We start from the raw sequence: 18,382 nt of genomic DNA on the forward strand, positions 1-18,382 counted from the left end.
GAAAAGCAAATTGGGCAGATAGCGGAGTTCGTAGGACAATTTCGCGACCAAGGCCAACTCCCTATTTCAACCATTGCAAATCCGAAGGGAGGATTTGAAGCTGCCAAGGAAATCATCTTGAGAAGTAGCAAGGAGGTTGGAATAGAGCCTAAACCATCAAAATCAAATTACAAAGAAGATGAAAGATTGCAATTTGAGGAAGAGGAACACACCCAACCCACGGCAAGGGTGGAAACACCTTTGCCGCAGGCACCTATTACCCCTACGCCATCCAATTCAGGTAAGGTTGTTCCAAATTTCATTATTTCTAACCCCGTTCCACCAAATATCCCTATTCCTTGCAGGTTCATGAATTCCAAGGAAGAAGAAAGTGAAAAAGACATCTTGGAAGCCCTTCCAAAGGTGCAAAGTATGGAATATCAAGAATTCGTCAAAGAGGATATACTTGAGACAACAATTCGCAAAGAAATTGGATTTTATGACACGGGACAAGTCATAACTCTCAAAACACCAAATCTAGCTGAATTTTCTAGTCCTACAACTTTCGAAGGGGTGTTTATTCTTGAGTTCATGTCGGAGCACACAGGTAAGCCACCTCCTCCAATTTCAATTTCGTTTTATACTAATATGTTGTTAATGATTCAGGCACCCACTCTAGAATTTAAACCATTACCGGATCATTTCAAGTATCACCTCCCATTCAAAGATCACCTCCATGCCGTGGGCACTAAGGGAGTTTAAAAGGAGGTATCGTCCAGCTGGAAGACGTTAAAGCAAGCGCTTCTTGGGAGGCAGCCCATGCATTCAAATAAAGAAGACCTAGGAATCTCCGGCTCCATAACCAGATTTGCGTTCCTAAACCCTACTCTTTATTGCTTTTATTTTGCCATGTTTGTCGTGTTTGTTAGTTGTGTTATTTGGTTGTTTGTTTGTGAGTCTATGCTTAAAACATTGAGGACAATGTTTGGTTTAAGTGTGGGGGGGTAAACAAAGTGTTTTTCATGCAAATTCGTGGGATTTTATCACCCATCATTTCTAAAGTTGTTTTGCACTGTTTTAAGTGTTTTTAGTGTATTTTGAAGTGTTTTTATGTGTCTTAAACAAAAAATCCGAAAATTTGAAAAAAAATCGAAAAAGAGTGTTTTAAAAACCCAAAAAGAGTTGTTTTTAGAGTCGTTTTTGTTTTTATGTTTGTTTGTGTCTTAGGATACCTTCCAACACAATGATGAGGATTTGGTTTTTAATTGCATGACTGTTGAAGAAAGTTACAAACATGGATGGAAGTTTGATTTGCTCTTTGGTTTATGCTTGGTTGTAGTTGACATTTACGAATTCACATGTAATCACAAAGGAAAAAAAATCAGTTTTTGTAACATGCTTGAAGGAAGGAACTCAAACTAACGCTACAACCCTGAGAGACTTGAGCCTAAACGTTTATTTGGAGAGTTATTAATCTGTGTTCTTGTTTTTTAAAGTCGTTGCATGATCTCATTATTCTTTGCTTGGTTGCTACTTAGAATGCGTTTTATCACTATAGTTCCAAATACTAGAACTCATACCTGTTTTATTCAAAGCATAAAATTGAGTACATAACATAAAACAAGATGAAGTTGTTTAGTTAAAACGAGAGCCAAAAAGCCTTACCCTTTGCAGATGTATTGTATGTTAACCCCTTTGAGCCTTAATTAGCCTAATTTTCTTTGTTAACCACATTATCCTTACCTAGCCTAGAATAGGACTATCCATACCCTTGTTCTTAAAGTATAGTAAAGCATGACTTAGAGGTAATTCCTTTTGTTCTACAATTTGTAGAAAAACAAGTGTGGGGGAAGGATTTTCGTGGGAATCTAGGGGGATGGATGATTTATGTGCCAAAGAAAAGAATAGGGCACGAAAAAAAAAAAAAAAAAAAAAAAACGTGAAAAAGAAGGAAAAGAAAGAAAAAAGAGAGTTGGAAATAAGTGAGAATGAACTCACAAGTGTTAATTGTTGAAGAAAGGGTCCAAAATTTGAAGAAAGGGTCCAAAATTTTGGCGCCGTTGCCGGGGATTAGCAACTTTGCTAATCCCTTGGATTGTTTTATTTTCGTTTGTTTTATTTTATTCCAGATTCTTCATCTTGTTTTGTTTCTTGTTTAGGTACTAGTTTATGACTCGGAGTTCTCATCCGATTCGTGAACATATCTTGGACTTTGACGACGATTTTGAGCGTGAGTTGAGACGTAAGAGGAAGAACCCGGAACCTAGTGAATCAAGTGCAAGTTCCGAGTCCGTTTCTGAATTTGAAGAAGAAGTGGAAGACATGGCAGCAGACAACCGAACAATCAAGGAGCTTTCCGCTTCGGGATTGGCCAATGCCGCACCCCTATGTGTTCAATATCCTAGGGCGGCTCCAGATAAGACTGCCGAGTTCGAATTGAAGTCAAGTTTGCTACATCACATTCCGAAGTACCATGGGCTGTCCATGGAGGATCCAAACAAACACTTGAAGGAGTTTGAAGTCGTTTGCTCAAGCATGACTCCGGTGAACGTGGATGAGAGCATCTTGAAGATGAAGGCCTTTCCCTTTTCTCTCCAAGAGAAAGCGAAATATTGGTTGTACGAATTGGCTCCCGGAACTGTCACATCATGGGAGAGCATGAAACGAGCTTACTTGGAGAAGTTTTTCCCAACTTCTCGAGTCATCCTCCTACGAAAAAGGATAAGTGGAATTCAACAAGATGAAGGTGAATCCTTTCCTACTTATTATGAACGTTTTAAATCTCTTGTTGCTTCATGTCCACAGCATCAAATGAAGGAGGAACTACTTCTACAATACTTTTACGAGGGACTTCTACCTATTGAACGTCAAATGCTAGATGCCTCAGCGGGAGGAGCATTGGTGGACAAGACCCCCACGGCTGCAAAGACCTTGATTGCTAATCGAGCATTGAACGCTCAACAATACGAAGGCGTTGGACAGAGGAGTACCCCACGGCAACACCAAGTCAATGAGGTAAGTGCCATAACCGATCTTCAAAATCAAATGGCTAACCTTACTACGTTGCTTTCTCAGGTGGTGGAAGGTCCAAAAGTCAAAACCGTAGCTTCCTGTGGCGTATGCTCCATGCACGGACACCCTACGGACAAGTGCCCACAATTGATCGAGAATGGAGGGTGGGAGACACTCAATGCCGTGGGATATGGCAACCAATACCAAACACGTGGTGATCCGTTTTCTAATAGTTACAATCCCGGTTGGCGTGATCATCCGAATTTCAAATGGCGAGACCCCCAACAAAGTCAACAACAAAGCGGATTTAGGCAACAACCCCCGGGTTTCTATCAAAAGCCGTTGGCACCACCACAAGCCCAAGCACAACCTGCCCAAAGCAATGTAGGTAATTCAAGTGATAATGATAAGATTTTTCAATTACTTACTACTTTGACGCAGGAAGTCCAAACTCAAAACAAAGAGAGGCAAATCCAAGACAGGAGGGTGGACAACTTGGAGAAGCAAGTGGGACAAATTGCCGAGTTCATGGGGCAATTTCGTGAGCAAGGAAGGTTGCCTAGCTCAACGGTGGTCAATCCGAAAGGTGGATTCGAATCTGCAAAAGCTATGCATTTGCGAAGTGGAAAGCAAGTCGGATCTGACCTCAAACCATCCAAATCACGTTCCAACGAGGAGGACGAGTTGAGAATTGAAGAGGAGGAGCAAAGGCCACTCACGGCCAAGGTGGAACCAAATGTGCCGCAAGTTCCAAGTGATCCCAAGTCATCCAATTCATCCAATAAAGGTAAAAACGTGTCAAGTTCGGTTCCTACTAATGATTTTCCTGCGAATGTTCCTTTTCCTAGTAGGTTTAAGCAAACAAAGAAAGAAGAAGCGGAAAAGGACATTTTGGAGATGTTTCGGAAAGTTCAAGTCAATATCCCCCTTTTGGATGCAATCAAGCAAGTCCCGAGGTACGCCAAGTTCTTGAAGGAACTTTGCACTAATAGGAGGAGGATTTCGACCGAGGAGGTTGTAAAAGTGGGTGAAAACGTCTCAGCCATCTTGCAACGCAAACTGCCCCCTAAATGCAAAGATCCGGGTAGTTTCACAATTCCGTGTGTTATTGGTAATTCTAGGTTTGAATCTGCCATGTTAGACTTAGGTGCATCCATAAACGTCATGCCATATTCAATTTATGCATCTATGAATCTAGGAGCATTGAAAAACGATGGGGTTATTATACAATTGGCCGATAGATCTAATGTTTATCCCAAGGGAGTCCTTGAGGATGTTTTAGTGCAGGTCAATCATCTCATCTTTCCTGCAGATTTTTATGTCTTAGAAATGGAGGATTCGAGCCATGCTCCATCATTGCCAATCTTGCTAGGCCGTCCGTTCATGAAAACAGCCCAAACAAAGATTGATGTGGCCAAGGGAGCACTAACAATGGAGTTTGGTGGTGATATAATTAAATTCAATGTTTATGACTCTAATAAGAATCCTAACGATAGTCATTCTTGTTTTGTCATAGATGTGCATAAAGATATAGAGCAGGAACAATCCACACCTATCAAGAAGGATGCATCAATAAACACCATTGAAGAGGGAATTGGAGTGGTTGCCCAAAAACCACCCAATCGAGCCGAGAGTAGCCATAGTGACATTGTTGATAGGGCTGCCACTTTTGAGCCACCATCACAATATGTTTGTAAGTCTCCAACCCCAATTCCAATTCCCATTTCAATTAATAGGTTGTTACCTTCTTTGGTGCAGATTCCCAATCAATTTCAAGGTGGTGGGAGCATTTACATGGACTTCCGGAACCAAAATACCACCATTAGGGAGGATCACTATCCCCTCCCATTCATAGAGCCATATTACGAAAGTGTTGAAGGGCAAGTTGTGGAGGACATCCCACTCCATGCCGTGGGCTCCAAGAGAGGATAAGAAGAATGTTCGTCCGGCTGTACGACGTTAAAGCAAGCGCTAATTGGGAGGCAACCCATGCATTCAACAAAGGAAGACCGAGAAAGCACTCCAATTCCAGATTTGCGTTCCTAAACTCTTCTCTTTGCTGTTGATTTTGTTTCTGCCATGTTAGGTTGTTAGATGTTGTTTTGTTTGTTTGTTTGTTATTTGTGTGAGTCTATGCTTGAAACATTGAGGACAATGTTTGATTTAAGTGTGGGGGGGTAACCAAAGTGTTTTGATGCAAATTCGTAGGGTTTTGTCACCCATAATTTCAAATGTTGTTTCTTGCTGTTTTTAGGAGTTTTTAGGCTGTTTTGGTGTGTTTTAGTATTTGTTGTTTTAAAAATCCGAAAATCCCAGAAAAAATTGAAAAAATTGTTTTGAAAACCCAAAAAGAGTTGTTTTTGTGTCTTAGGGTACCTTCCAACACAATGATGAGGATTCGGTTTGTAATTGCATGACTGTTAAAAAGAATGATTAACATGGATGAAAGTTTGATTTACTCTTTGTTTATGCTTGGTTGTGGTTATAACTTATGACTTCACATGTAATCAAAAAGAAAAAAAAAAAAAAAATTAGTTTTTGTAACATGCTTGAAGGAAGGAACTCAAACTAACGCTACAACCTTGTGAGACTTGAGCCTAAACGTTTATTTGGAGAGTTAATAATCTGTGCATTGTTGTTTTCTAAAAGTCGTTGCATGATCTCATTATTCTTTGCTTGGTTGCTACTTAGAAGGCGTTTCATCATTTAGTTCCAAACACTAGAACTCATGCCCAATTCATTCAAAGCATGTTATTGAATTGCATAACACATATTCAAGATGAAGTTGTGTAGTGACCACCATAGCCAAATTGCCATATTTCCCTATTTCATTTGTTTTGTAGGATTTAACCCCGTTGAGCCTTGTGTAGCCTACTTTCTTTGTTAACCCACAATTATCCTCACCTAGCCTAGAGTAGGACCAGCCATACCTTTGTTCTTGAAGCATAGTAAAAGCATAACTCAAGATGAATTCCTTTTGATCATTGCATTGCAGAAAACAAGTGTGGGGGAAGGATTCTTGATATATGGGTGTGCCAAAGTCTTGAATAAGGCACGGCAAAGAAAAGAAAAGAAAAAAAAAAAATTTCGTGGAAAATAAGGAGAAAAAAAGAAAAGTTGTGAAAAGAATGAAAAAGGAGTTGAAAAGATGTGAAAAAGTGTTCTCAAGTGTTGTTTGTTGAAGGAAGGGTCCAAAACATTGAATTCGGCCCTAATTGATTGCTTGAACCTTCCCTTTGAGTTTAAAAGTTGATTTCGGCATTCTAAGGGGAATTCTAAGTTCAATTTCATTATGTTGCTTACTATTGCTTTAAAGAACGTTTGTTTTCCCTATCCTTTCATTGTTAGCCAATTCCCCAAGCCCCGTTACAACCCTTGACTTTAATCTTGAGTGTTGTGTGTTTCAAATTGTGGAGTTTGAATTTGGTTTGAGCATATGGTGTCACTGGTTCTCGCATCTAAGTAGTAGCGTTCCATTCATGAGATCATATCTAAACATGTTATTAACTCCGGAAATTGCGTTCTTTGTTATACATATATGTGAGCATTCGTTTTTATATTTACATCAATCTTCTCACATATAACTAAGTGTAGGGTGTGTAGTTAGAGAATCTGAGTGAAAATAGAGTGCATATCTTTTAAGGAATTGAGGAAATTCTCTAAGGCATGTTACTACATTCAAAATCATGTTTTAATTGGTTATTTGTGAACTAATGAGGAGTGACCATGATTAAGTAAATGCTTAAGTGTAAAGATGGCTAAAATCTGTGGGAATGATGATTTTTAACATGTCATGTGCATTGGAAATCCCTGAGGCGATTGTTGGAAGGTGTAGGTTGTGTTTTACTCGTTTTACTTCGTTTATTTACTTTGTTTCATTTTGTTTTGCTCGAGGACTAGCAAAAGCTAAGTGTGGGGGAATTTGATAGGAGCATATTTATGCACCTTAGTTTAGCTTGTTCTTGTGCATTTATAGTGTTTTTCCTTAGTAAAGTAGTCTTTTAAGCTAGTTTTATGTATTTTCAGGTTTTAAGGGCAAAGTATGCAAAAGGATGCATTTTGGAGCCTTTTGGAGCAAATTAGAGCTTGGAATGGACATCATATGCTTGGAGCCAAGAGGATGGACGAAATTGAAGACTTGAAGATGATGATTCCTACTTGAGCAAGGGTTCCTAGTTGAAGTAGGAAAGTCCCTAATGGAAGATGATTTCCTAGTTGAATTAGGATTCCTAGTTAAAATGGGTTTCCTAGTTGAATTAGGATTCCTAGAAGAACAAAGTTGCCTACTCAAACAAGGTTTCCTACTTGAAGTAGGAAAGTCAAAATCCAAATGGTCTCAAGAGAAGCAACAAAGAAGTTTTCCAAGTCCAAGAAGGAAAAGGAGTCCAAGATGAAGAAGGAATGATGAAGACAAGGTTTCCTAATCCTAATAGGCAAAGTTTCCAAGTGCAATGAGGAGTCCTTATCCATTTAGGGCACCTTATCCATTTAGGGCACCTTATCCATTTAGGACACCTTATCCTAATCCTATAGGGATGCCATGCACTTTACCTTATCTTGGAGGGTTTCTAGAAGCCTTAGATGCCCTATCCTATCTTTGCCGTGGGTTTTATCCAAATCCCCTTAGTTTTTAGGCTTTCTAGAAGCCCTAACATTATCCCTACAAAGGTGCCGCACCCTTATCCCTTTTTCCCTACAAATTTGGCCCTTAAAACATGTTTCTAGGAACCTTATCTTATCACCTACAAAAGTGGCGCCCCAAACCCTTCTAGAAAGCTGATTTCCCTTGCCTTGCAAGGCATTCTAGAAGCCTTATCACCTTATCTCCTTACCTGCCGCACCTAGGAAGCATTATCCCTTTCTATTTCTGATTTCTAAGCCTATTTCCTTGTGGATTTGGGTTATTCAAGTCCATATCTGATTACCCTAGGGTTTTAAGTGCCTATATATATACTCATATTAACCCCTAGATCAGATCACCACCTCTCATACACATTCATTAATTCCAGAAATTCGTCCAACTTTCTCCACACCCTTGCCGCAGCCACCAAACACCTTTCTCCTTAGTTTTAAGCCTTGCCGCACCATCCCCTTCCCCTAAACACTACTATATCCCTCCACGACCATACATCCATACACCTAAGGCTCTAAAACCTGTCCCTAGACCTTTGCCGCACCAAGGAGGAGGAGAAGGAAACTCGGAGGTTCATGCAATTCGAGTTCGCGTCGCTGGAATTTCTAGGTGTTTCTTTTCCTTTGATTTCAATGTTTAATTTCAATTCTCTTTGTTTTGTGCATATGAGGAACTAAACCCCCCTTGGCTAGGGGGGGATTCGAAATACATGTTTATGCTTGCAATATGATTTGATTACTTCTAATTGCGTTTCATAAGTTGTGAATTCAATTTACTTATCTATGTGAATTATATTGATTTGTGTGTGTTGGTTGAGAGTGCACGCTTAATTATCATGCATAAATTGGATGCTAGGATATAAGGAAATTTCACCTAATCGTTATGGAATTATATTCACAAGTAGTAAAAGTTGATGATCTCAATTGCGTTAAGTAAATTCTTGGCATAAGTTTCATGCAATCATAGTAACAAGTGCTTCGTCAATGCTTATGGTTTTCAAAGAACTTAATGATTCTTGCTTGTATCTCTATTATGCAATTCATGTAGGGAACTTGTGGGGAATGCTTTGGGTTGTCGTATGCAATCATCCAATTCAATAACATTAGGAAAATCTGAGGGTTAATTAGTGCAATTCACGGTTAATCTGGGGCGTTGAGAATTCATGGGTTATTGAAAAGCAATTGGAAATAATCAAATCATATTGCAAGCATAAACATGTATTTCGAATCCCCCCCTAGCCAAGGGGGGTTTAGTTCCTCATATGCACAAAACAAAGAGAATTGAAATTAAACATTGAAATCAAAGGAAAAGAAACACCTAGAAATTCCAGCGACGCGAACTCGAATTGCATGAACCTCCGAGTTTCCTTCTCCTCCTCCTTGGTGCGGCAAAGGTCTAGGGATAGGTTTTAGAGCCTTAGGTGTATGGATGTATGGTCGTGGAGGGATATAGTAGTGTTTAGGGGAAGGGGATGGTGCGGCAAGGCTTAAAACTAAGGAGAAAGGTGTTTGGTGGCTGCGGCAAGGGTGTGGAGAAAGTTGGACGAATTTCTGGAATTAATGAATGTGTATGAGAGGTGGTGATCTGATCTAGGGGTTAATATGAGTATATATATAGGCACTTAAAACCCTAGGGTAATCAGATATGGACTTGAATAACCCAAATCCACAAGGAAATAGGCTTAGAAATCAGAAATAGAAAGGGATAATGCTTCCTAGGTGCGGCAGGTAAGGAGATAAGGTGATAAGGCTTCTAGAATGCCTTGCAAGGCAAGGGAAATCAGCTTTCTAGAAGGGTTTGGGGCGCCACTTTTGTAGGTGATAAGATAAGGTTCCTAGAAACATGTTTTAAGGGCCAAATTTGTAGGGAAAAAGGGATAAGGGTGCGGCACCTTTGTAGGGATAATGTTAGGGCTTCTAGAAAGCCTAAAAACTAAGGGGATTTGGATAAAACCCACGGCAAAGATAGGATAGGGCATCTAAGGCTTCTAGAAACCCTCCAAGATAAGGTAAAGTGCATGGCATCCCTATAGGATTAGGATAAGGTGTCCTAAATGGATAAGGTGCCCTAAATGGATAAGGTGCCCTAAATGGATAAGGACTCCTCATTGCACTTGGAAACTTTGCCTATTAGGATTAGGAAACCTTGTCTTCATCATTCCTTCTTCATCTTGGACTCCTTTTCCTTCTTGGACTTGGAAAACTTCTTTGTTGCTTCTCTTGAGACCATTTGGATTTTGACTTTCCTACTTCAAGTAGGAAACCTTGTTTGAGTAGGCAACTTTGTTCTTCTAGGAATCCTAATTCAACTAGGAAACCCATTTTAACTAGGAATCCTAATTCAACTAGGAAACCATCTTCCATTAGGGACTTTCCTACTTCAACTAGGAACCCTTGCTCAAGTAGGAATCATCATCTTCAAGTCTTCAATTTCGTCCATCCTCTTGGCTCCAAGCATATGATGTCCATTCCAAGCTCTAATTTGCTCCAAAAGGCTCCAAAATGCATCCTTTTGCATACTTTGCCCTTAAAACCTGAAAATACATAAAACTAGCTTAAAAGACTACTTTACTAAGGAAAAACACTATAAATGCACAAGAACAAGCTAAACTAAGGTGCATAAATATGCTCCTATCATTGAGGAGTACCATTCTAGTAGTCAATATGTGAGACTAATTTTTCTCCACCAAACATTGTTGGAAGAGTAAAATTTTGACATGGATGGCCTTGTTGGCCGAATCCCCTTAGTAAACCATTTACTTTGTGAACATTTTTCCATGTTCTTGGATTCAAGCTTGGTGTATGTTTTATTTATGGATAATCTTATTGATATTATCCTCGAATATGAGTTAATTGAATCATGTTTCTTAATACATGTGACCAATTCAATTAAACACGTGATTAGGTAGGAATGTGGGAAAGTTAGTTGTCTGGATTAATGCGTACTACGCACACTAACTTTACACCTAAATCACATCTCTAACAATGACTTCAAGTCTATCCAACCTGATTAAGAGCATTGACACGCTCCTCGTTGTATGAATGGTACTGAATTACCATTTAAGGGACCTTAAATTCTCCATGATATTGAGTTTTTAAGGATTTTTTAGATGACAATTATCATAAATGAAACCACTGAAGAAAATAAAGTGAAATATCTTTGCACCACCTCCAAAAATGAGCCTGAAGCTTTGATTTGGGGCCAATGGGTTGTCTTCCAATTGGAAATACACCACATGTGGCCGACCTGGAGCCTAGTGATTAAGCAGTTTACTTGTTTTGGCACGACTTTTTGGGACACTTAGGTCGAACAATGATGATACAACGCATCTCCTTATCTAAGGTAAGGATATTATGCCTACAAGCACAATTTGCCAAGCATGCTCATTAAGGAAATTGATTTTCTATATCATTCCTCACAAAGATACGACACGACTCTCTTTTCACAGTAGATTCAAGGGAATATATGTGAACTAATCCAACCAAAATGCGAACCATATAAATACTTATGGTTTTGGTTGATGAATCGACAAACTCACATGTTTGTCCACACACATTGCTGCTAAACCTCATGGCCGATTAAGGGTTCACCACCCGACCTATCCCTTAAGGTCTGGGAGACTGGATAATGCCGGAGAGTTTATTTCAACGGTTTTCGATAAAGTATTGCATGTATTTTGGGTTTATAATTGAACATTGAATTCCTATGTTCACCCCAAAAAGCCTCGCCTAGTGATCATAAAGCACAATTTAAATGATCGCCTGAATTTTGGTAAACATACCAAGTTTTCGGTTTCTGCCTAGGGCTATGCAATCTTTGTACGCAGTTATATTGTTCTGCCTTGAGGCTCATTGTCACCCAACCTATATGACGTTACAGTTGGTTACTGGGTACGAACCTGACGATTTTCGTATTTACGCATTTGGGTGAGCATTCCATGTGCCAAGTTGTGCCACCACAACGTACCACCATGGGTCCTCAAAGAAGGATGTGTATCTTTTGTCGATCATGATTCTCCTTCACACTAGCTATCTTAGAGCCCTTGCATGCGATCTCTTTACCGCTCATTTGCAGGTTGTCACTTTAATAAGACAGTCTTCCCGCTGTTAGGGGGAGATAAGAACATCAACGTTCCTATAGAATGACGCTAATTTGCATGGACATTGCCCACTATGTCTCATCTCGATCATATACCGCACAAGTGTGATAAGCAAGTGCAATGAATTATAGTTTTCAGAATGTTGCCCCAGACACATTCCTCTGATCTAGTTAAAGTGACAAGATCATATACTAGTTGCAAACATGCCTGCAAGGATAGACATACTCAACGGACGTCGAGTCAACATGGAGGGTGTGCCGCCCCTGTTAAACGATTTGGACGCCCCTGTTGGACGGTCCGGTACATCGGCGGATAGCCAATCAATCTGTCTTGGCCTGGAGCACAACAAATCATTCTGTTCATAGGATTCACTTCCCTGGAAGAGGAAGACATGGCACAACAATGAATCTAAACTCAATTGATGTCTCAAATCATTTTCATCTCATGAGATTAATCCGGATTTCTCCCGAGACTTAAAGTTCTTAGTCCAGTATACTTTGGATGAGCTAAATGAAATTGAAATGAGATTATCATCGATGATGTTTTCACTTATATGGTAGCTACCGACATAAATGAAAAGCGACGATATCGAACCATGTTCCGTTGATTAAGTGGCAACATAGAACTGATTGAACAACTGAAATTACAATCCAGGTCAAATTTCTTACGAAAGTGTGTATTAGACTTGCTGTTCCTACACTGCCCAAGGTAACCTTGTTGTGTTACAAGTGGAAAAAGAAGTGTTATAAGATGAATGAAATAGTGCGATATGATGTACGCCTTACGGCGCAAGGTTTCTCTCAAAAGGTCATGTGATTGATAGCAGCATTCTAAAATGTGGTTGGTGTTTTCTCCATGGGGATATAGATATGGAGATTTACATGTAAGTTCCTAAAGAATTACATGGATTGGTTCAAATAGTTCTAAAACCACGGAACACCCTCTTAACTCGTTTTGAGGCGTTCACTTACAATTCGACTGATGTGGTATACTCGTCTAAGTGATTATTTGATCAGTCAGGGATATGAATTATGCCTTTGCGTGTTAAACTATGAAGTCTTATTCCAAATTGCTAGAGTTACAATTTATGTATTTGACACGAATATCACTAAGACTCTGGAAGAGCTTGAGAAAACTACCTCGCACTTGAATATGGAATTTGAGATGAAAGATCTTGGGAAACTCGTTTATACCTTGACCTGAAGTTGAAGCATTGTTCTAATAGTATTTTGGTCTACCAATCGAACTACACCTTGAATGTGTTACTTTTGAGTATACCTTTGATCGTCCATACGTTATATGCAAATGAGACCCTTGAAGAGGTTATGGAATCCGAAATTCCATATCTAAGTTCAACTTTGCGCTTCGTTGTACTTAGCTCATTGTATTTAGACAGGACATCTCCTTCACGGTTGATCTTAGTAAAGGTGCAGCACAGCACCTACACGCAACCACTGAATTGGTATTAAAGATGTACCCTGAAGGTATTACATGGGCAATCCCAACGCATCTCGAGCGAATCCAACCCCCCTGATCCTTGAAATGATGCTTGTCTTGTTTGTTATGCTGACGCTGGTTACTTATCGAACCCGCACAAGGTAAAATCCCCAAATGGTTATGTCTTTACTGTTAGGGATGTCGCAATATCTTGGATGTCCACGATATAACCTTAGTTGCGAAATCTTCGAAACATTCCAAGACTCACCTCACTTCACTACGCCACAGGTGAGATATGGTTAAGAGTTCTTGTTGAGCATATTCGAAGTACTTGTTGTGTTTTCATCCATTGTTGAGTGCCAACGACGATTCATAAAGACTATATCGCATGTATCAACCCGACGAAGCCATGATACATCAACGAAGTCAACGCTAAGACATATTGCATCTATATCTACATCAGCAAAGCATCAGGAGATTGAAGTCATGAAAGCCGATCCTAGACAACCTTGCCGACCTCTACATGACGTCACTGCCGAAGTCAACCTCCCAGAAGCTTGTCCGAGGAATTGGTATGCCTAACTATCATATGCAATGCTTGTGTTCTCATTTGGAAGTTATGTCAAACTCAGGGGGTGTATCCAGAAGTATACTCACTTGATCTTAATGTACTCTTTTTCCCTACGATTAGAAGCATTTTTCCCACTGGGTTTTTTGCTACCTAACTAGGTTTTAACGAGTCACCTATCCTAGGCTGATCATACCCTTGTGAACTCTTCTACTTGCGTCCAAAAGACGTATAGCTTTGACTTAATGCAACTTCTCATTTTTCTCCTTAGTCTATGAGTTTTTCTCTCATCTTGGGTTTTACCATAACAAGGTTTTGTGAGTTTTACTTTTTTATGCATTCTTCCGTTTATTTGAAACTCGTATTCGCTCATTGTGCCAACGACTTCATCAACTATACTTATTTCATCATTGAAGACCTGATGCGCCATTTACTTGAGTATCTATACACTCAAGGGGGAGTGTTGCAATCCTATTAGATTAGGAATGTGATTGTGTAAATCCTAGTATATATAAGGATATCTCTTATATTCCTATTAAGAGTAGATTACCTATTAAAAGTTGTAATCCTAAAAGGTAAGGAATTAACCTTCCCTACTACTATAAATAAAGGCACAATGGGGTAGAATAGAACACACTCACAGTTACACATCTCTCTTCTTCTCTCTCTATGCCGCACCCTCTCTCTCTCTTTCCAGCCTCCATAATTATTCAGTAAATTATGTCTACAACAATAAGATTATTTATCGAAAATGCGAGAAGATAAAATTTGTCATGTTTATTATATGTTTAGAATAAACTTTTTTGTTTTTTGTATTTACGCAACTGTATATAAATGTGTAAAATAAAATGAGTAAATACGGCATGAAACATAAACCTAACTATATTAATTGAAAATATAAACCTAAGTGTGTCTGACGTAGACGACCCATTTAAAGACAAATTTAAATGAAAGATTTTTGTTCACATTAACAATATTCAATTTCCAAGTGGCAAAATTTGTTTTTAGGGTAAATGATTTACGTATGCCTGCAGAACACTCATCCATCCATATCAACCACATGCTGCACTCTGCCATTTTTATAAGAATTAGCTCACCTCACCGTCATTGTGGGATTCAGAATACGTACTTCGAAGGGTTCCAATGTTAAAAGTCTATATTTTTTTTTATTTTTTATATAGAAATAGAGCATGAAGCGCGTGAAAGAAAATTTCAGTTTATTCGCTAAGATATTTTGTCGAATACTTGGTGGTGTTGTTGTTATCAACCAAACCAAGTTGCGCACATATCAAAAGATATTGACATCTGTCGAAGCAATTTGATGGGGGCTATTGGGAGAATTTGTCGAGTATTGTCGAAGTAACATGAGAGAGTCATTTTGTCAGATACTTAGTGTGCACAAACAGGATCATAACAAACATTCGTAGAGCCTCGGAAGATTTTCACATGTATATTTCTCGGAGGACCACCTTGATCCCAATATGCACCCGCTACTATTCACAATGGCATCTTCACATCACACAATCTCTCAAGAACAGAACTAGCAATTATTACAAAATTAAGATTTTATTTTCAACGATTCTAATGTGTGAGTGACAGATTGGTATTATCTAAGAGATACAGGAATGGAGTTAACTATTTTTTTCTTAATATTGAGGTTTAATTTCTATTAAGTGGGGTAAGCTTCCTGAAAACTTGCATTAAGCTAGAGTCAAACCCTAACCTAGGGTGCTCTCGTTATCTCCTTCTAGCTTGCTGCCATTGAAGTAGGAAAAGGATCCCGAGATCGTGCAGTTCATCGTATATCGTGTAATTAGTTTTTGTTAGGTACTATTTATATTTAATTTTAAATTTTAAATTTTGAAATGATTTCTGATAGTACAATATACAATAAACGGTCACGATTACGAAATTCCTAAGATCCCCAGGAAAAAGATCCTCTTCAGATCATTTTCTTAAGGATCTTAAGGATCCCATGATTGTGAATGAAGCATATCTGACTCAAAATTCAGACCTAGAATTTTGAACAAAAATTAAATAATCATATTTAGTACATAAAGCAAAAAATTTCAAATCACAAGGACCCTCCAAATAGCAAAACGAGTGTGCAGCAACAAAACACCACACGAAAAGCATTATTATATTTTAAATGATTGGCCAAATGAGGCAAACGGCCAATTAATTTAACTTAATTTAATTAAAAGATCCGAAGAAATGGCCCAAATTTCACGTGAAATGTCACCGTCGCGTCCGATTGAGGATGGCGACTGCCGAACATTGGCCGTTGTAGTTGTGGCATGTCACCTCACACGTAGGCTGTGGGCCCTTGCGTAAGCCTTCGACTTTCCCCACCCCTCCACCACCCGCACGTGAGACATATCTGATTTATTTTCTTGCCAGGCTCACACCATGGGTCGGGTCGGGCCCAGAACTTTGGTCATCCACAATCTTCTTGTTACTTGTTGCTGTTACTTTTAAAGTTGCAAGGGAAGAAAGAAAGAACATTGTTCTTCTTCTCCTCTTCTCTTCTCTTTTCTTCTCTTTTCTTCTCTTCTCTTCTACTAGGGTTTTGAATCTTGATCTTTTGTACTTGCTTTTCGTATATAATTGGTTAGTAATAGTTGAGAATTGTCAATTGTGGGATTCAATTGTTTCGTTTATGTATTTATCGATCTTTCACGTATGCGTGAACGACTGACGCTAGCATTTCTCTCAAATAAACAACGTGACTTGAACGGAACTAAAACAACTGAAACGTTGACAAATGACAGAACATGATGCAACCTCAATGCTACCTACCTCCTACAAACGCGCATTGGTTTTGATTGGTTAATACCCAATTAATTATTTTTAATTAATTTCAACTATTTGGACTTTGGTTATCATTTTTATGAGAGGAACCTGATGGTTATCTTTTTTATATTCAAACTTCAAATACCATGTGTCAAAAATGTAGAGAGAAAAAAGAAAGAAAACATGTCGTATGTTCAAAGATGGCGTCCTCAGACTGTAACAACTTAAATGAATAAACCCTAATTAAACTAGTCCATTAGTAAACCCTAAACCCAGGAAAGTCTGCATTTTGTAAAAACCTTTAAGAGCGTATTGTTCTATTGTCATACGTGTATTGTTTAACAAATGTTTTACGTAAATATTTTAGATTGTGAATCTGAGCCACAATGAATTATATTTAAATCAACAATTTACTTAACTAATTATAAATAAAGATTATTTCCATCGTAGTTTAGCAACAAAATATTTCCAATCTTTAAGAACAATTGCTACACGTATAAAATAAAAAGGAAAACTGAAATTATATGGGAGATTTACTAGTTTGTATCTCTTATTACTAGAAGCAGTTCAACCCATTGATAAAGTGAAATTATATGGGAGATTTACTAGTTTGTATCTCTTATTACTAGAAGCAGTTCAACCCACCATCGACTATTTTTCCAGAATTAGTTTAATCAGTTCTCATCCATTTTTACAGAATCAGTTCAATCAATTCTCGTCCATTTTTGCAAAATCAGTTCAACCCATCTTCGACTATTTTTGCAGAACCAGTTCAATAAATCCTCGACTATTTTTGCAGAATCAGTTTAATTAATCCTCGACCATTTTTGCAGAATGAGTTCAACCCATCCTCAACCATCTTTACAAAATCAGTTCAATCAGTTCTCATCCTTTTTTGTAGAATCAGTTTAACCTGTCTTTGACCATTTTTGCAGAATCAGTTCAACCCGTCTTCAACCATTTTTACAAAATCAGTTCAATCAGTCCTCATCCAGTTCGACCCGTCCTCACTCATTTTTGTAGAATCAGTTCGACCCGTCCTCAATTATTTTTGCATAATCAGTTCAAACCGTCCTCGACCATTTTTGCAAAATCAACTCAATCAGTCCTCCACCATTTTTACAGAATCAGTTCAACTCGTCCTCGATCATTTTTGCAGAATTAGTTCAACCCGTCTTCGACCATTTTTACAAAATCAATTCAACTCGTCTTCGAGATATTCAGAGGGGCAAGGATGATTGTCCATGTCAAATTTGCATCAGGTATATAATTAGACACAATTAATTCAACACATGCAGCTGCATACTGATGATTAATTAATGTTAATTGATTGAGATAATTGATATATATATATATATATATATAAGTGTTATTGGCACTCTAAAATTCTCATTCTACACTCATCACAAGTGCATTTTGCTTTCTAAATATATAAAGTTTGGAGTGTAGAATGTAGAATGTGAATTTTGGTGTGCCAATAACAATTCCTTATATATATAGGAATCATTTAATAAGAAGAATTCCCATTTTTCTAAAAAAAAAATGGGGACATCCTCTTGACTGTTGGATTTAATTTTAATGAAATTGTGTGGTTGAGATTGTGTGGCATGTGATTTAATCTCAACCACACAATTTCATTAAAGCCAATCCAACGGTTAAGATGATATCTCCATATTTTTTTTTTAGATGGGAATCCCTCTCTTTAAAGGGTCTGTGCGTGTGCGTGTGTGTGTATATATATATATATAATTGATTAGATAAAGAAGTGGGGGTGATTGAAGGTGGACTTTTGGATTTTGGACTTGGCTTATACCATGTTCGGTTTGAAATCACATAGAAATTTGGAGTTACTGGGGATTCG

Source organism: Pyrus communis, chromosome 3, assembly GCF_041283825.1.
Source record: "Pyrus communis isolate YQ-2024b chromosome 3, ASM4128382v1, whole genome shotgun sequence".
In the NCBI taxonomy this organism is placed as follows: domain Eukaryota; kingdom Viridiplantae; phylum Streptophyta; class Magnoliopsida; order Rosales; family Rosaceae; genus Pyrus; species Pyrus communis.